At 42.0% G+C, this 24,761-nt stretch overlaps 1 protein-coding gene across 2 annotated transcripts in view; it reads left to right on the forward strand.

The window, feature by feature from the left end:
- PIGU (phosphatidylinositol glycan anchor biosynthesis class U) overlaps positions 1-24,761 on the forward strand; it is a 105,896-nt gene that overhangs the window by 51,836 nt on the left and 29,299 nt on the right. The gene's annotated exons all lie outside the window — the stretch shown is intronic.

Raw genomic sequence — 24,761 nt, forward strand, 5'->3', positions numbered from 1 at the left:
TTCCTCTCAGAGTGCCATTGGCTTTTTGTTGTTGTTGTTAATCCTCACCTGAGGATATTTTATCCATTTTTTAGATAGAGTGGAAGGGAGCGGGGGAGAAACATTGATTGGTTGCCTTCTTCATGCACCCTGACTGGGGCCAGGGATTGAGCCTGCAACCGAGGTATATGCCCTTGACCGGAATTGAACCCGGGATCCTTCAGTCCATGGGCTGACGCTCTAATCACTGAGGAAAACTGGCCAGGGCAGCCATTGGCTTTTTAAATTTGACTTATGATTGCTAGTTTAATAGATGTGACACCATACTGTGAAATTATTTTGCTTTGAGTTTCTTTCTAGATTCTTCTTGAATGCAAGCATTTTTCCACATAACAATGTGTTGTTGTTTGTATTGTCTTTCTTACTTCATATTTACAGTTTATTCTTTAGAAAGTCTGAGCACTAAGGGGAGTGCATGCAGCCAGAATTTTTGTGCAACTATTTATCAAATAAGTACTGTTAGCTCTGGCTGGTGTGGCTCAGTAGGTTAGAGTGACATCCCGATATACAAGGTTACAGGTTCAATCCTGGTCAGGGCACATACAAGAAACAACCAATGAATGCATAAATATGTGCAACAACAAATTGATGTTTCTCTCTCTCTCTCTAAAAATCAATCAATAGATAAAATGGTATCACTATTTAAATTTTTAAAATGTATTTTTCATATACTGACTAAAAATTTTTTAATCGTTTGTTAAAACTTTTTTCTAAAATTTTATGTAAAGTAGCTTTTGTTTAAAACTCAAGGAAATTGCCTCTGACAACAGTGAACATTATAATTGAGTTATGATGTCAAGTGTAGTATTCACTACAGCCAGTCACTTTCTTTAGTCCCTCCCTCTACCAATATTTACTGAGCACCTTCAGGATGCTAGACGCTATGCTACATCTGCAGATATAGAGCAGTTGAAGGTTGCTGAGCAAAGGAGTGCTGCATGAAGACTGCTTTGGCAGCAGCCTGTGTGATGGATTGGCGTGAAGTGGAGCTGAGGTTGGGAAAGGTTAGATCACCTATTGGATTGAGTCAGAGGGGTCAATTGGGGCCCCAAACCAGTGTGAGGGGAAATGGAGAGATGAGGGACTGGATGCAAAATTGCAGAAGTTGGGATTGGCTGTGCTTGGCAGCCATCTATACGTGAAGAACAGAACTGGGAAGAGTTTGGGATGCACTTAAGGATCCCATTTAGAAATTAAAACCCCAGCCCATACTATATTTTCATGTCTTTATGTAAGTATATACTGTAAAGTGGCCTAAAAAGCAATAGGGCCTTGTGAGTCATAGCATGGCATTTGTAATATCAGTCCTGTCACATCCAGGAAATAAACTTACCTGTTTAAATATGAGGAAGGGAATGAACAGGAGAGGAAATTATCCTTTAGGCCTGAGTTTCACAGAGATCCATAGGCTCAGGGAGAGAAGCTAAAAAAAATGGGTGTAAGCTACAAGCAACTCAGTATAAAGCAGCAGTTCTGTGACAGCATGGGATATCTCAAGGGAGGTGAGTTCCCTGTGAAATCGCCCTGTTTAGGCCACAGGATGAATGGCTACTTGTTGGGGAGTCTTAGCTAACCATGGGTAGCTGGACCTGATAATCTTAATAATATCCTTTTAAGCCCCAAATAAAAATTAATTTGATAGCTATAAGGAAATGACACATATGCTCCTGACACTATATTTTTCTCAGTTTTTTTGAGCCCTCCATAGGTGCATACTTCCCTCTAGGAAACGTGTGTAATGTAGTACATACAGCACAGGCTTGATTGGAACATCGTGTTAAGATGGAAAGCAAAATAGTTCTCAAAGATTAATGGTACTGTGTCAAAAGAACAGTGGAGTCAGCCCAAAGAGGCTCCTGCTGGCTATATTTAGGATATTTTTAGCATCAAGTAATTGTAAAGCACTGCATAAATAAAAATCTATGTGTCCATAGTTATGACATTATCATTACATTTGGCTGTTTTACCAATTTCTTACTCTGAAAATTAATAAAAGGCAAGAATTAAGCAGCTCCCTACCTTTTAAAAAGGAATTACAGTTCTTTCCCTCTTTCCCAGTTAATAAGGCAAAGCTCTACAGAAGAATTCCAGCTTATAAATGTAGAAGGAATGACAGAATAGCAGATCACCAGTGAAACGATTGACTCTAGCAAAGATCATCAAGGATGCCAAAATCTTTAGGTGAAGGATTTTTGGAGAACCAGGATATTTGCATTTGCATGGTGCCAAAATATTACTCCCCACTTCCACCTCTAAATTGTCTGCTAGTAGAAAAGGCAAAAATAAATATTTACAAAGGAATGCTCTGGCCTCTCCACCTTGACCAAGTAATCCAACTCAGCATCACTTATAGCAGAACAGCCTGACATGAAGTGCTTCTTGATGTGATGCAGCACAAAGTGCACAGCATCAGCTGCAAAGTATTCTGACCTAAATGGGTAACCTTAATTAAGCCTTTAGATATGACTTCTGGTTTTTAGGAAATACAAGCGTGGACGAACAAGTTAAATGATACCATGCGGAACAGTAAAACAACCAGAATGTGGGATGGTCTGTAAGATAGCTAGCTGGTCTGGTTCCCTTGAAAAATTCATTGTCATGAAAAAGATCAAGTAAGAGGACTGTTCTAGACTAAGGAGACACAATAACCCAAGTGGAATGGGTGAGTCTTGATTGAATTCTGGTTTGGAAAAAACAGCTATAAAGTATTTTGGGGGAACATTTAGAATATTTTGAATATATATTAGATATTAGATGATGATAGGAAATTGTAATTTCTTGGATGTGATAATTTGGGGAACATTTAGAATATTTTGAATATACATTAGATATCCTATATAATAAATAGGTAATATGCAAATTGACCATCACTCCAACACACAAAGATGGCCGCCCTCATGTGGTCAAAGATGGCTGCCCCCATGTGGACACAAGATGGCTGCCACAAGATGGCTGGCAGGGGAGGGCAGTTAGGGGTGACCAGGCTGTCAAGGGAGGGCAGTTGGGGGTGACTGGGCCAGCAGGGGAGGGCAGTTGGGGGTGACCAGGCCTGCAGGGGAGGACAGTTAGGGGCAACCAGGCCTGCAGGGGAGGGCAGTTAGGGGTGATCAGGCTGACAGGGGAGGGCAGTTAGGGGAAATCAGGCCAGCAGGGGAGCAGTTAGGCGTTGATCATGCTGGCAGGAGAATGGTTAGGGGGTGATCAGGCTGGCAGGCAGAAGTGGTTAGGGGCAATCAGGCAGGCGGGCATGCAAGCAGTTGGGAGCCAGCAGTCCTGGATTGTGAGAGGGATGTCCAGCTGCCCATTTAGGCCCAATCCTGAGGGATCCCAGATTGGAGAGCGTGCAGGCTGGGCTGAGGGACACACACACCCCTGTGCACAAATTTCGTGCACTGGTCCTCTAGTTAGATGATAATAGGGAATTGTAATTTCTTGGATGTGATAATAGTGTTGTGGTTCATAGGCAAATCTTACTTTTTAAATATTATATATATATATTTTTAAAAATAGTTATTTTCATTGATTTCAGAGAGGAAGAGAAAGGGAGTGAGAGATAGAAATATCAATGATGAGAGAGAATCATTGATTGGCTATCTCCTGCATGCTCCACACTGGGGATAGAGCCCATAACCCAGACATGTGCTCTGACCAGGAATCAAACTGTGACCTTCTGGTTCATAGGTCGACACTCAATCACTGAGCCACGCCAGCCAGGCAGAATCTCCTTACTTTTAGGAGCTACATGCAGAAGTGTTTTTGGGAGAGGTGTCATGATATGTAGAAAATTTATACACAGAGAAAAATTTATACACACAAATAAAAAGTATGGCAAGGTGTTAATATTTAATCTTGGTGACAGATATATGGTTGATTAGCATATTCTTTCAACTTCTTTTTGTGTGTTTGAAAGTTTTATAGTAAAAAAGAGGGAAATAGAATATAGGCTCTGAAGTTGTCCTGGCTTGGATGCGTATTAGCTTTGTGATCTTGAAAAAGTGACTACTTCTCTATGCCTTGGTTTACTCACCTATAAAATAGGGATAATATAATAGTAGCTACTAAACACGGTTAATGCATGTCAAATATTTAGAACAGAGTATGATAAGAGTTCAATAGATATCAGTTATGGTTATTATATGATTTGTTGATTAGTGCTCAAATGTTCATAGAAAGAACAGGGTCACCAGCTTGAAGGTACATGGAGTGATGAGGGGAAAAGAAAATATTTCATTTTCTATGGTCAAAGGAACTGTGAAAGTTAGTTTGTACTTACTTTTTTGACACTACAAACTTGCCTCCATTCTGCTGGTGGAATTTTGAGAGGGTATGAGGTGGACAAGCTAGTGTCCAACCAGTGTCAGAGGTAAAGCTGTTTTTTTCTTTCCCATGTGAGACACAGGAAGGCTTCAGCATCAAAGGCAGGGGGTGCTACATCTGGCTCACTAGTGAGTCACTTATGAGAATGGTAGTTTGAGCCCTCTGGTCTCCTCCCCCATATTTACTCTTCCTCTGACCTTGGCTTAGGGCCTAGTTTCCAAATGAGAGACAAGCTTAAAATGTTATGATCTGATAGCGTGCAGAATAAAATAGCCCTAAAGTGCACAGAACCTTTGAGGCCGAGCTGTGAGGCTAGCAGAGGTGCAGTCAGGGAAGTTCCTAGTTTTCTCCTTCCTTTTGCTTGGGATTCCTAAAGCCTTGGATCCCCTTACATGGCTTGAGGTTCCCAGGGGAAAATACTTTGTGAGTGCCCTTAAGGATCCAATCTGACCTCTTGTCTTTGAACTGAAAGCGTTAATACTGTGATTTCTATACTTTCTGGAGTTTTGGATAGATTACATGGTTCTACCTTGTATCAAAGGAGCCAAACCCAACCAGGTTTTTCTTTCTTTTTTTTTTTTTTTATTATATTTTTATTGATTTTTACAGAGAGGAAGGGAGAGGGATAGAGAGTTAGAAACACCAATCAGCTGCCTCCTGCACACCCCCCACTGGGGATGTGCCTGCAACCAAGGTACATGCCCTTTACTGGAATCAAAGCTGGGGCCCTTCAGTCTGCAGGTAGACGCTCTATCCCCTGAGCCAAATAGGTTAGGGCCAACCAGGTTTTTCTGGATAATGGGCCCCTTCCCTAGGCATTCTTTAGGGCTATTTAGAATTCTTCCCATGTTTTCTCTTTCCCCAGCAGCTTTCTGTTGTCTCTGCTGCTTCCAGGAGGGGGTCAAGGCAGAGGTGGCAATGGTGTTAGCTTCCTTTTCTTTTAGAACAGGTAAAAATGAGAGTAAGGGAATGATCATGCATTTACAGGTTCATCCTTAAACTCTAAGCTTAGTTATAAAAATTTTTGTTAAGAGTTTCTTTTCTCTTTTTTAATTTTATTTTTCAATTACAGTATTACTTTGTATTAGTTTCAGGTGTACAGACAGCATAGTGGTCAGATAATCAGATAATTTACAAAGTGATTCCCCCAATATTTCAAGTACCCACCTGGCACCATACATAGTTATTACAATACTAGAGGCCTGGTGCATGGATTTGTGCACTGGTGGGGTCCCTTGGCCTGGCCTGCGCCCTCTCACAATCTGCGACCCCTCAGGAGATGTCAGAGGCCCGGTTCACAGATTCGGCCGGATCCCCACAGGCCAGGCTGAGGGACCCCACCGCTGCACGAATCGGACCTCTAGTCCTATATAATAAAAGGGTAATATGCAAATCGACCGAACAACAGAATGACCGGTCGCTATGATGCTCACTGAACACCAGGGGGCAGACACTCAACACAGGAGCTTCCTCCTGGTGGTCAGTGCACTCTCACAGGGGGAGCACCGCCCAGCCAGAGCCAGCTCAAGGCTGGCGAGCACATTGGTGGTGGCGGGAGCCTCTCCTGCCTCCATGGCAGCGCTAAGGATGTCTGACTGACGGCTCCGGGGAGCAGGCCTAAGCTGTCAGTCAGACATCCCCCAAGGGCTTCCGGACTGAAAGAGGGCACAGGCCAGGCTGAGGTACCCCCTGTCCACCCCCCGAGTACACGAATTTCATGCGCTGGGCCTCTAGTATGCATATAAGATCTTTGGTTAATCTCTTCCCACCCTCCCCACTCCCCCCTTCCCTCTGAGATTCATCAGTCTGTTCCATGTTTCCATGCCTGTGCATTGAGCATCTTCCCCCTGGTAGTCAGTGTGCATCATAGCTACCGGTTGAATGGTCGCTTAGGCTTTTATATATATAGATATAGATTATTGACTATGTTCCCTATGCTGTACTTTACATCCCTGTGACTATTTTGTAACTACTAATTTGTACTTCTTAATCCCTTCATTATTTTTCACCCATTCTCCCAAATCTCCTCCCCTTTAGCAACCATCAGTCTGTTCTCTGTATCTTTGAGTCTGTTTCTGTCTAATTTGTTTGTTTATTTTGTTCTTTAGATTCTTCATATAAGTGAAATCATATGGTATTTGTCTTTCTTTGTCTGATTTATTTCACTTAGCATGATACCCCCTAGGTCCATCCATGTAGTTACAAATGGTAAAATTCTATTCTTTTTATGGTAGAGTAATATTCCATTTTATCTACTCCTCTATTTATGGGCATTTAGATTGCTTCCATATCTTGGCTATTGTAAATAAGGCTGCAATGAACATATTGGTGTTAGTACTTTGGAAGAGTTTCTTTTTTTAATACTTTATTTAAAGAATTTCTTTGAGTTTATTCTGATAATTGTCTTTTTTCACAATATTGTCCTAGAGAGAATATTATTTCTGTTTAGAAAAAGCTTTTCTCCCCAGTGATTTAAAGAGTTGGGGAGAGGGAGATAATTATACATTTCTCCCCTTTCTTATTATAGTTTGGTTTTTCTTAAAGCAGTCTGAGAATCCTCTTCCCTAAATATTTTTATGTACTAGCAACAATGTGAATTGGGGGCTATAATTACAGGTTAAAACTTTCAGGTTGAGAGTACACATAGTCCATTAACCACATCTGGCCCACAGATGTTTTATTTGACCCTAGTGTTTAATTATTTAAAATTAGTTGTCAATGTTTTAAAAATTCATGTTAAAAATTTATATTTCCAGCTTCTTTAGAAAAATTAGAAGATTTGTCTCCTTTAGAAAAACTATGCGCTCTTCATTTCACCAAAATCCCATATGCTTCATCTCTTTTCATTTGTTACCTGCCTGGTCCCTGTAGGTATTGGAATATTTGTGTGTGTCTATATTTATGTCTACAAAAAGGTCTAGAAACAATGACCAACCCAGTATCAATGAGCATCCTCGGGACGCAGATTGTGATCTTAAAATGCCATTTACTCATCAAAAGAAACCAAGGCTTCTGAGAGAAATGGCTGATTGTAGGTGTAGGGCAGGCAATGTACAGGATAATCCTGGAACATTGTGATACGGAATAACAAGGAAGCTATCAAAGACTGGCTGCTGGGGTCATCTCAAAAGGACTCAGGATCCAACTTGGAGATGCTTCCAGTGATAAAAAGTGGGCAAATTGAGCACTGGGAAAAGAATTGCAATGGATTGAAACCCATAAATATATTTAAATTCATAATGATATTTATAAGAAAATCGACCACATTGTCATTTTGATTTGCATCTCCCAGATGATTAGTGACTTTGAGCATGTTTTCATATGTCTCTTGGCCTTCTGTATGTCTTCTTTTGAAAAGTATCTATTTAGGTCCATTTCCCATTTTTTGATTTGGTTGTTTATCTTCCTTTTGTTAAGTTGTATGAGTTCCCTGTAAATGTTGGAGATTAAACCCTTATCGGTGATAACATTGGCAAATATGTTCTCCCATGCAGTGGGTTTTCTTGTTTTGTTGATGGTTTCTTTTGCTGTATAAAAGCTTTTTATTTTGATGTAGTCTTATTTGTTTACTTTCGAATCATCTGAGACATGCAAATCAAAACAACAATGCGGTAGCATCTCACACCTGTCAGAATGGCTATCATCAACAAATCAACAAACAACAAGTGCTGGTGAGGATGGGGAGAAAAAGGAACCCTCGTGCACTGCTGGTGGGAATGTAGGCTGGTGCAGCCACTGTGGAAAACAGTATGGAGTTTCCTCAAAAAACTAAGAATGGAACTCCCATTTGACCCAGTAATCCCACTTCTAGGAATATATCCCAAGAAACTAGAAACATGAATCAGAAAGGATATATACATCCCTATGTTCATAGCAGCACAATTTACCATAGCTAAGATTTGGAAACAGGGACCCTTTCCCCCTCCCCACTTGGGATTCCATTCTGTGGACTCTTTCCCTATCCCCACATGGGAGCCTGTACTTGTTCTTCAATAAATCTCCACCTTTGCTATACCAAAAAAAAAAAGATTTAGAAACAGTCTAAGTGCCCATCAGCAGATGAGTGGATTAAAAACTGTGGTACATCTACACAATGGAATACTATGCTGCGGTAAAAAAGAAGGAATTCTTACCATTTGCAACAGCATGGATGGAACTGGAAAGCATTATGGTAAGCGAAATAAGCCAGTCAGAGAAAGATAAATATCACATGATCTCACTCATTTGTGGAATATAATGAACAACATAAACTGATGAACTAAAGTGGATCCAGAGACAGAGAAGCATTGATCAGATTGTCAAACCTCAGGGAAGGTAGGGGAGGGTGGGGGTAAGGAGGAGAGATCAACCAAAGGACTTGTATGCATGCATGTAAGCCTAACCAATGGACACAGACACCAGGGGGGTGAGGGCATGAGTGGGGGTGGGGGATGGGGAGGCAATGTGGAGATAAGGACATGTATGTAATACCTTAATAAAGAAAAAAAATTAAAAATAAATAAATAAAAGAAAATCTAATTGGTCAAATTAAGAGAATTGACAGGGAACCAATTCATTATCTTGAAAACTGTATAAATAAAAGAAAAAAAATTAAGCATTTATCCTACCATTTCTGTATCATGAGGTAACCATATAGTAAGTGAGAGGAAGCATCTCTATGAAATTATTCCAGCTTATAAATAGAAACAAAATGATAGGATAGTATAATTCTGCAACCCCAGTTGATCTAGGCATAGAGGATTAATAGCTATTAACATCAAAAACCAAACAAGCCCTGGCTAGTTTGGCTCAGTGGATAGAGTGTCGGCCTGTGGACTGAAGGGTCCTGGGTTCGATTCCAGTCAAGGGCACATGCCTGGGTTGTGGGCTCAATCCCGCGTGGGATGTGCTGGAGGCAGCCAATCAATGATACTCTCTCATCACTGATTTTTCTATCTCTCCCTCTCCCTTCCTCTCTGAAATCAATAAAAATATACTAAAACAAACAAAAATCATGCCTCCTGATGAAAGAACACACTGCCACCAAAGTTTTGCCAAAGGGATCAAAGCCAAACTTGATCAAGCCTCTGGATCCAGCTGCCAATTTGTAAGAAATACTGAAGACAAAGTATGTAATAGCAAAAAACAGATTGTAGGACATTCCAGAGGTTAAATGACTCAGGTACTGCAACAGATGAATTCTAAAGAAGAAAGAAAAAGCAATGCATGAGAGTAAGGTGGGGTACAGGACCTGTGCATTAGAAGAGACTTAAAGTTGAATCAGATTTTTTTTTAATGGCCAAGACTTAACTATAATGTAAAGGGATGCACATTTATGTGGAAAACCATAAAGAAATGCAAGGAAGTGATATTTTTCTACTATAAAAGCCAGGATAAATGTGGTTACTTTGGAGGGAAGAGGGGATTGTGGTAGGGACAGGACACAGAGAGAGACTTGGGGAGTTACTGGAAATGTCTTTCTCTTGACCCGGGTAGTAATTATAAGGATATTTGCCTTATAATCATTAACTGAGCTATATCTTTTACATAGTTTTCTGAATTTTAAAATAAAAAGGTTTAAAAATTGATCAGAACATTTAAGCATCATTCTTTCAACACTTCTACTTACACACTTTTCATTTTCAGTTAGCATTTGCTATTGAGCAAAAGAGGTCGTAAATTAAAAGAGGTGGGCAAAATGAATCCTCATCTGTTCACTGTGAAATTTGCGGTCTGGATTTGTACATTAAGTTTGGCTCTAGGGTTTATAAATAACAATAAATCAAAGGATTCCTTGAGTTTCTTTTTTAAAATATTCTAGGCATGCCTCATTTTATGTAACAGGAGTAAGTCCTGAAAGATTAGGTGCAAGTTCAGTTTTTATAGGTAGACTCTGTAAATTACACATTACTTTATATTTTCAGGGCTTTGTTTCCCAAAGCAAACCTGACTCTCAAGACTAAGTCTTAAAAAAATTACACCTAAAATTTATTGCACATTTTATAATCACAGATTTGCCAAGGGGAAAAAAATCATTTCTACCCAAACATTGATGCTAACACTTTAGGTCCAGTAAGCACTGAGAACATAATAGCAACTGAGAACTTGGAGCTTGCTAATTGGATTTGCAAAGAGGGAGACCTCATCTCCTGGGTGTGTGCTTAGGACTCTCTCCCCTACAAGAGCTGCTTTGAACAGTGTACCTGATTCAGTTCTTCATGGCTGTCTTTTCACTTCCCACCTGTTTCTTTTTAAATATCATTAGTAGAGAAGAATGACCAAAAAACCCACAAAATTTTGCTTTCAAGGTTTTGTTTTTCTCCTCTGGGCTGTAGTTTCCTCTCTTCCCTCCCTTTGTCCCTTCCTTCTATGCTAGATGGCAGTATTTTTCAGGAAAAGGGAAGGATCAAGATAGATGACCAAAGACAGGTAGAACTGTAGAAAGGAACTCAGAACATAAGTGCCTTCTTCTTTGAATTTATGTATGGATGCCTCTTCTTTGTTGAATTATTTTTCATTTCCAGAAATGTTCTATTCTCTTAAAACTGTATTTTAGAGCAGTGTTATCAATAGAACTTTTTGTGGTGATAAAAATGGCCTATATCTGTATATTGTTAATATTGAGCAATGAAGTATGCTAGTGAGACTGAGGAATTGAATTTTTAATTTTAATGGATTCCCATTAATTTAAGTTTAAATAGCCACACATGGCTAGAGGACTATATTTATTTTAAATCCTTGCCAGAGGCTATGTTTTTACTGATGAGAGAGAGACAGAGAGACAGAGAGACAGAGACAGGGAACATTGTATGAGAGAAACATCCATGGCTTGCCTCCCATTTGTGCCTGGCAAAGTAGGTATGTGCCCTGACAAGGAATCAATTATCATTGGAGGATGCCCCCACCAACTGAGCCACACCGGCCTTGGCGGGAGCACACAGTTTTACAGAGGGTTGAGAATAAGCTTCTCTTAGAGAGGGTTGATCAGATTCCCCTCCCCTTATATCTGTTAACAGTAATGTTATCTCTAGCTTAAATCTCTTGATTAGCTTCCCATTCTCCTTAAAACCTTTACAATGGAGTTATGATGTCTATAATTTATTTTTACATACTTGTCCATAGACCATCTGGTACTATCTGTGCCAATTAGCTTCCTCAATTTAAATGGCAATGAGTTACTTTAATAAAGCATCTCACTCCATTGTGGTCATCTAGTTTGTATCAGAAAGGCCACACTCCACGGGTGGCTGTTCTCAATGCTTTGCTCTCTATAGCTTGAGCTTCACCTTTGCTAGTTAGCATGTGAATGTCAGAAACTGATTGTATTTTTTATTGGTGATACTAGAGGCCTGATGCACGAATTTGTGCATGGGTGGGGTCCCTCAGCCTGGCTGGCGATCAGGCCTATCAGGGAGGGGGGCTGGCCGGCAGGGGAGAGGGACCACGGGAAGTTGGCCAGCTGGGGGGAGAGGGGCCGTGGGAGGTTGGCTGTGGGAGTGCACTGACCACTAGGAGGCAGCTCCTGCGTTGAGTGTCTGCCCCGATGGTCAGTGCATGTCATAGCGACTGGTCAACTGGTCGTTCCAGTTGTTCGGTCGTAACGGTCACTTAGGCTTTTATATATATATATATTATTAATTAGCGAAATGAATTTTAGAAGTAAACAACTCCAAGGGCAACAGAACTCCTGCCTCTGGGATATTGTCACTTCTGCTCTGAGTGAACCCCTTGCAAGTGGCAATTTAAACAATTACAGTGGCTCAGTTAGGTGGAGCGTTGTCCCGTACACCATAAAGGTCGTGGGTTTGATTCCTGATCAGGGTGCACAGGAGGTAACCGATCGATATTTCTCTCTCACATCAGTGTTTCTCTGTCTCTTTTTGTGTGTATCTCTCTGTGTCTCTCTCTGTCTACCCCCTCCCAAAAAAAACAAAAAACAACACCCCTCTTCTCTAAAATCAGTGAGCATATCCTTTGGTGAGGATAAATAATAAATAAAAGGGGAGAGAGCTGGGACTTACTCAACCTTCTAGGATAGTTTATGTGAACTGTTTTGTGCCTGCTTGCTAATGAATTTTTGTTTAATAAATGTTGCAAAATATGCCAGAATCTGCTCTGGAGCCTGCTTTTTTTTTTGTAGAGGAGGATCTATCTCTCACCCACCTCAAACTTCTTTCAAGGTAACTGTTAAAGCACCTATGCATTATACATGACTAAAATGGTCACCAAATTGCCCTAACCGGTTTGGCTCAGTGGATAGAAAGGTCCTGGGGATTGAAAGGTCCTGGGGACTGAAAGGTCCGGGGTTCGATTCCGGTCAAGGGCATGTACCTTGGTTGCAGGCACATCCCCAGTGGGAGGTGTGCAGGAGGCAGCTGATTGATGTTTCTCTCTCATTGATGTTTCTAACTCTCTATCCCTCTCCCTTCTTCTCTGTAAAAAGTCAATAAAATATATTTTAAAAAATTAAAAAATAAAATAAAATGGTCACCAAATTACACACTTTAAAATGGTTAAATGTACGTTACAGGAATTTCCCCTCAAAATATTGGATACTATCACTAGCTTATTGCTCATATTTTTCTAGCTTTGACCATTAAGAGCTCCTTCAGATTTGCTCCTGTGTTATTTTGACAAACCCCGACTATTTTTGAGCCTTTCCTTCCCTTTTTTCCTGGTACCACAAGATGTTCCAGGCTCATCTTGTATTTTTCTCGCCCAGCCCTGAAATCAGTACTTCTTCAGGGACACTTGGATTCCTTTTATTGAAGAACTAGAGATTCGTGCACGGGTAGGGTGTGTCCCTCAGCCCAGCCTGCACCCTCTCCAATCTGGGACCCCTCGAGGGATGCCCGACTGCCCGTTTAGGCCCGATCCTACTTGGATTGGGCCTAAACAGGCAGTCAGACATCCCTCTCACAATCCAGGACTGCTAGCTCCCAACGGCTCGCCTGCCTGCCTTCCTGATTGTCCCTAACCGCTTCTGCCTGCCAGCCTGATCACCACCTAACCACTCCCCTGCCAGCCTGATTGATGCCTAACTGCTCCCCTGCCAGCCTGTTTGCCCCTAACTGCCCTCCCCTGCCAGCCTGGTCACCTCTAACTGCCCTCCCCTGCAGGCCTGGTCACCCCTAACTGCCCTCCCCTACAGGCCTGTTTCCCCCCCAACTGCTCTCCCCTGCAGGCCTGGGTCCCCCCCAACTGCCCTTCCCTGCAGGCCCGGTCACCCCCAACTTCCCTCCTCTGCCGGCCTGGTCACCCCTAACTGCCCTCCCCTGCAGGCTTGATCGCCCCCAACTGCCCTCTCTTGCAGGCCTGGTCCCTCCCAACTGCCCTCCCCTGCTGGCCTGATTGCCCACAATTGCCCTCCCTTGCAGACCAGGTCCCTCCCAAATGCCCTCCCCTGCTGGCCATCTTGTGGCGGCCATCTTGTGTCCACATGGGGGCAGTCATCTTTGACCACATGGGAGCAGCCATCTTGTGTGTTGGAGTGATGGTCAATTTGCATATTATTCTTTTATTAGATAGGATAGAGGCCTGGTGCATGGGTGGGGGCCGGCTGGTTTGCCCTGAAGGGTGTCCCGGATCAGGGTGGGGGTTCCCGTGGGGCGGCCTGGGCGAGGGGCCTGTCGTGGTTTGCAGGCTGGCCATGCCCCCCGGCGACCCAAGCGGAGGCCCTGGGATCTGAGATTTATTTATCTTCTATAATTGAAACTTTGTAGCCTTGAGCGGAGCCAAGCCTCCTGCTCGCTCCTTGGCTGCAACCATTTTTGTTGGGATTTATTTATCTTCTATAATTGAAACTTTGTAGCCTTAAGTGGAGGCCAAGGCAAGGCAGGGCTACAGAAGCTTGGCTTCCTCCATTGTCAGGGGCAACTCAAGCTTTCTGCTCTCTCCAGCTCCGTGGCTGCTGCCATTTTTGTTGGGATTTATTTATCTTATATAATTGAAACTTTGTAGCATTAAGCGGAGGCCAAGGCAGGCCAGGGCAGGTGGAAAGCTTGGCTTCCTCCATCGTCGGGGGCAACTCAAGCCTCCTGCTCTTTCTGATGCCGCAGCCATCTTGGGTTAATTTGCATACTCGCTCCTGATTGGCTGGTGGGCGTGGTTTGTGGGTGTGGTGGAGGTATGGTCAATTTGCATATTAATCTTTTATTAGATAGGATGTTATTTAGAAACCAAGGGTTTTAGGTATGCTTATTGTTATTAGGGAATCATTGCTTCTAAGAGACAGAGCTATGAAATAATATATGTATGCTAACTGACATATATACACATCTGTAATTCTTTTTTTAAAAAATACATTTGTATTGATTTCAGAGAGAAAGGGAGAGGGAGAGAGAGATAGAAACATCAATGATGAGAGAGAATCATTGATCGGCTGCCTCCTGCACGCCCCCTACTGGGGATCAAGCCTGCAACCCAGACATGTGCCCTTGACCAGAATCAAATCTGGGACTCTTCAGTCTGCAGGCAGACACTCTATCCACTGAGCCAAACCAACTAGGGCCATCTGTAATTCTTTACCTTTTTATCCGTTTATACTGTTACCTGTGATTCCAGCTAACACCACAGGGTTCACTTTAGTCTCTCCCTTTTCCTTATAATTTCTTTCTCTTAACAGTGAGAAACCTAGCTTTCATTGTCTGCAATATATTTTCTTGTTTGTTCAATTCTAGTATGCACATAAAGTACTTCTAGAATTGCTGTTAGAATACCCCCATAGAAATACACTTACTGACTTGATTATAATGCTCATATATAGTTCTTTTTGTCTTTAGCCTTACAGTATTCTGTCAACTTATTGTTTCTCATAGTCACTTAGTTTAGTTCTTTTCTACCCCCATGTAACCCTTCAGTGTGGTTATGTTATTGATTTGTGACATAGTTAGGTTAATTTATTACTGTTTATATTCATTTTGGATTTCCCCTATATCCTGGTTGATTTTAATTGTTTGTTTATTTGGGGGATATGTGAAGGGATTTAAATATTACTATGATTCTAAGAGTCAGCTATACAAAAAGATATATTCAGCAACTCTAAGACTGACACAGTGTCCCAGACCCACAAGGAAGTAAGACAACAATGTTTCTGCTTTTCTAGTCTGCCGTTGTCTCTGGGCTAGTCTGTCTAGCTCATCCATGACTTCTGTTGTCAAATCTTCATTGCACCTACTTTTCCTTGGACCAGTAGTTCTGACAATGTCAGATCCTTGTCTTCATTTCAACTTTTAGATTGATTTATTGCTCAGAATTCTGGTATGTTCCTGTTTTTTTACAAGCAGAATGCCCTAGTCCCAAGATAAAATTTCCCAATGGGGACATTTGAGGAGGTCAAATCAGGTTGATTCAGGCCATGTCCAGCTCAGAGTCGAAGAGTGACTAAGATATGCTTCTCATCTGAGTGCTCCAATATGATGTTTTTAATACAAACCACATGCAGAAATAGATGATATCCTATATTTTTTTAAAGATATATTCAGAATTATTATTCTGTCCTCATCCCTGCTATCTTTTTTTTTTACATTGATTTCAGAGAGGAAGGGAGAGGGAGAGAGAGATAGAAACATCAATAATGAGAGAGAATAATTGATTGGCTGCCTTCTGTATGCCCCCTACTGGGGATCGAGCCCGCACCCAGGCATGTGCCCTTGATCGGAGTCGAGCCCGGGACTCTTCAGTCCACAGGCCGACACTCTATCCACTGAGCCAAACCAGCTACAAAGTTTCAATTATAGAAGATAAATAAATCCGAGATAGCCCTGCTATCTTGGTCTTTGCTTTCTACCTTCCCTGACACCCCACGTAATTATTTTCTTTAGTTTTCGGTTTATCTTTCCTGTATTGCTTTTGCACAAATGAACAGATCCATGTATTTTTTCTTTATTTATTTAATTTTTTTTTTTTTTTTGAGAGAGAGAGGGGTGGGGTGGGCACCGATGTGAGAGAGAAATATCAATCGGTTGCCTCCCATAGATGCCTCTACCGGGGATCAAACCTGCAACCCAAGTATGTGCCCTGACTGGAATCGAACCCGTGACCTTCCAGTCCACAGGACAATGCTTCAACCAACTGAGCCATACCAGCCAGGGCACACGTATATTCTCTTACATCCTCCCCTTTTTTCTTATATGAAGGATAGCATACTCTAGATACTCTTTTTGTGTTCTGCTTTTTCCACTTAACATTATTTCCTGGAAATTATTGAAACAGAGAAATAGTCCTTATTGTTTTGTTGTTGTTTTTCTACAGCTGCATAGTACTTCATTGTGTGTTAACTTCCCTTCAGTGTATGGGAATTTAGATGTTGCCAGTATTTTGTACTTACAATTAATGCTTCAATGTGTAATCTTGTGTATGTATACTGTTGTATTATTGGAGATGTATTTTTGAATTCCAGGTAGATTTCTAGAAGTAAATTACTGGATCCAAAGATAAGTACATGTGTAGTTTTGTCAGATCTTTTCACACTTGCCTCCAGAAGGCATATACTAGTACAAATTTTCTATTCCCACCAGTAAAGTAGGAGAGTGCTGTTTTCCCACAGGTTCACTAACAAGATGTGTTGTTACATTTAAAAATTTTTGCCAGTCTAATCATGAGAAATGATATCTGGGTATTGTCTTAATTTGCATTTCTCTAAATACAAGGGAATTTGAACATTTTTTTCATATTTGTGCATTGTCTGTTTATTTCCCCTTCCCCCCTCATTTTCTGTTGGATTTAGATACTTTTTCTCTCAATTTTTAAGAATCCTTTATGTATTAAGAGTATTAAACCTTTGCAAATATTTTCTTCCAGTTTTTCAGTTGTCTTTTGACTTTATTTATAGTTTTTTTCCTTTAACAGCTTTTATTTTTTATCAAGATATACTTTACATACCATACATTTTTACCTATTTAAAGTGTACAGTTTAATTATTTTTAGTGTATTCACAGAGTTGTGCAGCCATAACCACAATCAATTCTACAACTTTTTATCACCCAAAAAGGAACACCATATCCATTAGCAGTCACTCTGTTTTTTTCCAGTGCCCTCTCACCTCCAGCCCTCTATCCTGCACAATCTATATAATAATCTACACTAATAAAAGAGAAATATGCAAATTAATCACCACTCTGCTACACCCACCAGCCAATCAGGAGTGAGTATGCAAATTAACCCAACAAAGATGGCAGCCGCCATAGAGCTGGAGTGAGCAGGAGGCTTGGGTTGCCCCCAGCGATGGAGGAAGCCAAGCTTCCCACCCGCCCTGGCTGGCCCTGGCCTCTGCTCAAGGCTACAAAGTTTCAATTATAGAAGATAAATAAATCCGAGATACCTGCTTCCAGCCGACCCTGGTCTCCACTCAAGGAGGCGCTGAAGAAAAAAAGAAAAAAAAAAGAGCCCCTTACCCAGGTTGGCCACACCCCCATGAGGTGAGGGTTCCCGCTGGGGGCTTGGCCAGCCTGCAAACAGCCATCAGCCCCTTACTCAGGGTGGCCAAGCACCCCAGTGGGGACCCCCACCCTGAAGGGGGTGTGGCCAGCCTGCAAACAGCCATCAGCCCCTCACCCAGGCTGGCCAGGCACCCCAGTGGGGACCCCCACCCTGAAGGGGGTGTGGCCAGCCTGAAAATGGCCCTCAGCCCCTCACCCAGGCTGGCCAGGCACCCCAGCAGGACCCCCCACCCGGAGGGGGCTGTGGCCAGCTTGAAAACAGCCCTCACCCAGGCTGGCCACGTCCCCCCCCAGCGGGGACCCTCACCCCATGGGGGCATGGCCAGCCTGCAAACCACCATAGGCCCCTCGCCCAGGCCGCCCCATGTCCCACGGGAACCCCCACCCTGATCTGGGACACCCTTCAGGGCAAACCAGCTGGCCCCCACCCGTGCACCAGGCCTCTATCTATACTAAGAAAAGGGTAATATACTAATTAGACTGGGAGACCTTCCAGGAGACCTTCTGATGTTCTTCTGGACAAAGCCATGGTGGCGGGGCTGAGGTAGAGGCGGTTAGAGGCCAAGGGGGGAGGGCAGTTGTGGGTGATCAGGCCGGTGGGGGGGGCCGGTGGGGGTGGTCAGGCTGGTGGGGGGGCAATTGGGGGTGAGCAGACCAGCAGGGGTCCAGTTGGGGGCGAGCAGGCCGTCAGTGGGGGTCAGTTGGGGGTGATCAGGAGAGCAGGGGGAAGGGGCAGTTTGGAGTGAGCAGGCCAGCAGGGGTGCAGTTGTGGGTGAGCAGGCCAGTGGGGAAGGCAGGTGGGGGTGAGCAGGCCAGCAGGGGGGGCAGTTGGGGGTGATCAGGCTACAGGGGGGGTATTTGGGGGCGAGCAGGCTGGCAGGCAGAGTGGTAGGGGCAATCAGGCAGGCAGGCAGGCAGGCAGGTGAGCGGTTAGGAGCCAGCAGTCCCAGATTGCAAGAGGGATGTCCGACTGCCGGTTTAGGCCCGATCCCTCTAAACCAGCAGTAGGACATCCTCTGAGGGGTCCCAGATTGGAGAGGGTGCAGGCCGGGCTGAGGGACACCCCCCTCCCATGAACGAAATTCGTGCACTGGGCCTCTAGTCCTATATAATAAAAGGGTAATATGCAAATTGACCCTAATGGCGGAACTACTGGTTGCTATGATGCGCACTGACCACCAGGGGGCAGACGCTCAATGCAGGAGCTGCCCCCTGGTGGTCAGTGCACTCTCACAGGGGGATCTTCGCTCAGCCACAAGCTGGGTTGATGGCTGAAAGCGCAGTGACATGGCAGGAACTTCTCCCGCCTCCTTGGCAGCGCTAAGGATGTCTGACTGATGGGGAGCAGGCCTAAGCCACAGTCAGACATCCTCTGAGGGCTCCCTGGCTGCCAGAGGGATGTCTGACTGCCAGCTTAGGCCCGATCCCCTGGGGAGCAGGTGGGCAGCAGGTGGACATCCCCCAAGGGTTCCCAGACTGCGAGAGGGTGCAGGCTGGGCTGAGGGACCTCCCCCCTCCATGCATGAATTTTCGTGCACTGGGCCTCTAATTTCATATAAATGGAATCATACAATATGTGGTCTTTTCTTTCACTTAGCATGAGGTTTTTAAGGTTTATTTCTGTTGTAGTATGTATTATTAGTACTTCATTCCTTTTTATTGCCAAACACTATTCCATTAGTATAGTATACTTATAGTATGCTACATTTTATTTATTCATTCACCAGTTGATAGACATTTGGATTGTTTTTACTTTTAGGCTATCTAATAAAGATGTAATATGCAAATTGACCGTCACTCCAACACACAAGATGGCTGCCCCCATGTGGTCAAAGATGGCCGCCCCATGTGGACACAAGATGGCCGCCACAAGATGGCTGGCAGGGGAGGGCAGTTGTGGGTGATCAGGTCAGCAGGGGAGGGCATTTGGGAGGGACCAGGCCTGTAGGGGAGGACAGTTAGGGGCGACAAGGCCGGCAGGGGAGGGCAATTAGGGGAGACCAGGTTGGCAGGGGAGGGCAGTTGGGGGCAACCAGCCTGCAGGGGAGGACAGTTAACGGTGACCAGGCCTGCAGGGGAGGGCAGTTAGGGGCAATTGGGCCGGCAGGGGAGCAGTTAGGCATCAATCAGGCTGGCAGGGGAGTGGTTAGGGGGTGATCAGCTGGCAGGCAGAAGCGGTTAGGGGCAATCAGGCAGGCAGGCAGGTGAGTGGTTGGGAGCCAGCAGTCCACTGGGATCGGGCCTAAACGGGCAGTCGGACATCCCTCGAGGGGTCCCAGATTGGAGAGGGTGCAGGCTGGGCTGAGAGACACCCCCCCTCCCATGCACAAATTTCGTGCACTGGGCCTCTAGTTATGAATAATGCTGCTATGAACATTCATGTATAAGTTTTTGTGTGGACATACATTCTCATTTTATTTATAGTGATTATAGTGATTTTGTTGCACAGAACTTTTCATTGTAATGTAACCAAATTTAAGCAGTCTTTTATTGCCTCTGGATTTTTTAGCTTTCCCCTATGTCATAGTTAAAAACAATTTTACCGTGCTTTTTCTAGCATTTCATGCTTTCATTTTAAAAAATATTTACATCCTTAATTACTTTGGAGTTTACTACAACAATGGTGTGAGATATAGGTCCAATTTTATCTTTTTCCAAATGGTTACCTAAGTTGTCCTGGCACCATTTATTAAAAAATCCACTTCTACCCCAGCGATATCCTATACTAAATTTCTATAAGTATTTTGGTATAATGCTGGACTTTTTGTTCTATTCCAGTAGTCTGTTTGTCTATACAATATATGGGCCAATATTGTACTGTTTTAATTATAGACGTTTATAGTGTATTTTAATGTGTGATAGGGATAGTCAACACTTCATGATTTTTCCTTATCACTGTTTTCCTAGCTATTCTTGCATGTTTATTTTTCCATATGAACTTTAACATTGGTTTGTATAATTCTATAAAGTAGCTAGTTGACATTTTTATTGGGATTGCATTATTGAATTGAATTTATAAATCTGTTTAAGGAGAACTGACATATTTATAATGTTGAATCATTCTAAACAAGAACGAGAGATATCTGTCCATTGGTTCAAGTTGACTTTAGTGTCTTTCAGGATTGCTTTAAAATTTTCCTTGAATAGGTTTTGCACATTTCCTGTTAAATTTAAATCTGAGTTTTATTTTCTTTGGTGTTATTATAAATGTGGTTTCATCTACCATTGTGTCCTCTAATTTTTTATTATTTGTGCATTTGAAAGCTATTTCTGTGTTAATTTTTTACCCTGCCACTTCACTGAATTTTTTGATTATTTTTATCATAAATAGTTGTTGCATATGTCTAGATACTAATATGATTTCTTGAAGCTATTTGTGATACATATATTAATAGCTTCCTTATGTTCAACTAACCTTGAATTTTTGAAAAAAACTCAACCTAGTCATAACACAACTTTATCATGATCTTTTTCATGTGTAGCTGAATTATATTACATAATATTTCATTTAGCACTTTTGCATTTGTATTGATTAAGTGATTTTGGTATCAAGCTTATATTATTTTCTATGAAAGAGTTAATATGACAATCACCTGTTCCTTATATGTTGATAGAACTTTCCTGTAAAACTGGCTGGGCCTGCTCTTTATCAGAAAATTTTCATTAACTAATTCAATTTCTTAAATGGTTATAGGACCATTCAAAATTTTCGGTTTCTTCTTGAATTCGATTTTTGGTAATTTTTTATTTGATGCTTTAAGAAAAGTTGGAATACTAGAATAATAAATATCTTTTATGTAAACTCTCCAATTATCATTTTGCCACATTTTCTGTATCTTAATGTGTGTGTGTGTATTTGTGTGTGTGTGTGTGTTTGTGTATATATATTTATATATCTCAGATCTTTTCTTTCTTTTTTTGTTTTTTTTCTGACTTATTTTCAGGGAAGTGACAGACAATAAGACATATCAACCCTAAATACTCAGCAGGTAACTCTTAAGAACTGGAGCATTCTTCTACATAACCACAATACTATTAGCACACCCAATAAGTTGAACTTACATAGATTCATATTATCTAATATATACACTCCAAATTCAAGTTCTCAGATATGTACAGGGCCTTCAGAACAATTTTGATCCAATCAAGAATACTTTATTACATTTCATTGTCACCTCCTTTCATCTCATTTTATTTATTTTGTATGACACTGGCATATTAATTGAAATATTTACAATATTTATATTTTTCATAGAATGTGTCTGTTTTGTCTCAGTTTTTGAACACATTGGCATAAGTTTTTAAATTTTATTTCTTAAAGACTGGTGCATCCTTTTTGTCCCCTTTTATGTTCTTAATATTGTTTCTTTGATCTTTTTTCTTAATCAGTCTTAGAGTTTCATCAGTCTTATTAGTCATTTCTAAGAGCTGGCTTTTGGCTTTGTTGCTTCTTTATATTGTGCCTTTTCTATTTCATCAAATTCTACTTTTACCTTTATTATTTCCTTTCTTCTTGGGGGGTTTATTCTGTTATTCTATTTCTAATGTCTAAAATGGATGTTTAGCTTACTTATTTTTAGCCCTCTATTTTAAGTATAGGCTTTATAAGGCTTGTAGTTTTTCCTCAGAGTACGTTTTATCCACATTATATGAAAAGTGATATAAGGTATTTTCGTAATCATTTCTAACATAAAAATTTTCTTTTATCATTTATTTGACCACTGAGTTATTTAGAAAAGGGTTTGAATATTTTCTAAGGTTTAGGCTATCTTTTTATTAATAATTTTGATTAATTTCATTATGGTCACAGACTTGTATCTGTATGATATAGTCTCCTTGAAATTTATTGTTATTTCTTTATGGTCTGATTTATGCACATGGTAAATTTTTATAAATGCTCCCAAATGCTTGGAATGGAACAAAGATGGTAGCATAGGTAAATGCCGGTACTTGGTGCCTCCCACAACCACATCAAAATTACAATTAAAATACAGAACAACCATAATTCAGAAGCACCTGAAATATGACTGAATGGAAACCCTACAACTAGAGAAGTAAAGAAGAAAAGACATTGAGATGGTAAGAGGGAAGGAGGCTGGTCCAACACCCACCTGTGGTGTTTTTTTTAATTAGGGAGGATATCTCGGCTGTGAAGACCTCCTGTAAGGAGCAAGGGATACTAGCCCCACACCAGGCCCTCAGCACAGGGTTCTAGTGCTGGGAAGAGAAGTCCCCATAACTTTAGCCTGTAAAAACCAGCAGGGGTTGTGGCTGAGTGACGTGGAGGCTGCCAGAACCCCAGCAGTTCCTCTTTTTTTAAAAAATTTCATAAATCTTTATTGTTCAGATTATTACAATTGTTTCTCCTTTTTCCCCCCATAGCTCCCCTCCATCCGGTTCCCACCCCACCCTTTGCCCTTACCTCCCCTAACACTGTCCTCATCCATAGGTGTACGATTTTTGTCCAGTCTCTTCCTGCACCCCCCATACCCCTTTCCCCCCTGAGAATTATCAGTCCACTCCCTTTCTATGCCCGTGATTCTATTATATTCACCAGTTTATTCTGTTCCTCAGATTTTTAATTCACTTGATTTTTAGGTTCACTTGTTGATAGGTATGGATTTGTTGTTCATAATTTTTATCTTTACTTTTTTCTTCTTCCTCTTCTTAAAGAATACCTTTCAGCATTTCATATAATACTGGTTTGGCATTGATGAACTCCTTTAGCTTTTTCTTATCTGTGAAGCTCTTTATCTGACCTTCCATTCTGAATAATAGCTTTGCTGGGTAGAGTAGTCTTGGTTGTAGGTTCTTGCTATTCATCACTTTGAATATTTCTTGCCACTCCCATCTGGCCTGCATAGTTTCTGATGAGAAATCAGCTGACAATCATATGGGTGCTCCCTTGTAGGTAATTAACTGTTTTTCTCTTGCTGCTTTTAATATTCTCTCTTTGTCTTTTGCTCTTGGCATTTTAATTATGATGTGTCTTGGTGTGGTCCTCTTTGGATTCCTTTTGTTTGGGGTTCTGTGCGCTTCCTGGACTTGTAAGTCTATTTCTTTCACCAGGTGGGGGAAGTTTTCTGTCATTATTTCTTCCAGTAGGTTTTCAATATCTTGCTCTCTCTCTTCTTCTGGCACCTCCATAATTCTGATGTTGGTACACTTGAAGTTGTCCCAGAGGCTTCTTACACTATCTTCAACTTTTTGGATTCTTTTTTCTTTTTTTTGCTTTTCCTGTTGAGTGTTTTTTGCTTCTTTGTATTTCAAATCTTTGACTTGATTCTTGCGTTCCTCTAGTCTGCTGTTGGGTCTCTGTATAATATTTTTTATTTCAGTCAGTGTATGTTTAATTTCTAGTTGGTCCTTTTTCATATCTTCGAGGGTCTCGTTATGTTTATCGGCCTTTTCTAGGATATTCTTGAAAAGCCTTATAACCATGGTTTTGAATTCTATATCCAGTCGTTTGTTTTCCTCCATTTCTTTCGTTTGTGATCTGTTTCTTCGTCTCCCCATTTTTCACTGCTTCCCTGAGTTGGTAGGGTAGCTTTGTGTGCTAGGTTTCCTATATGGCCCAGTTGGTCAGCCTCCCCAATTAACCTGAGGTGGACACTCTTGGTGCACCCCTTTGTGGACTGTGTGTACAGCCTTGTTGTAGTTAAGTCTTGATTGTTGTTGGTATCACTGGGAGGAATTGATCTGCAGGCCAGTTGACTGTGAGGATCAGCTGTGTCTACACTGGGAGATTTTCAGTGCTGGAGACAGCCTTATAGGATTAGCCTTGCCAGATTGCAAAAGCCTCTGTGCTCAGCTTGGAAGGGGTGGAGTCTCAGGGCAGAGCAGACAGTCTTGGCTTCCCATCAGCCCTGCCCTTGTGCGTGAGTCTCCAGACCTCTGCCTTCCGCGGTTCCCAAGTTTCCACCTGCCAGTCCAGATTTCCCCCGTAAGAGCGTGGGTCCCCAGGGGCTCGCCGGGAACTGTGGTTCA

The sequence above is a fragment of the Plecotus auritus genome (genome assembly GCF_963455305.1).
Source record: "Plecotus auritus genome assembly, chromosome: 8".
Classification (NCBI taxonomy): domain Eukaryota; kingdom Metazoa; phylum Chordata; class Mammalia; order Chiroptera; family Vespertilionidae; genus Plecotus; species Plecotus auritus.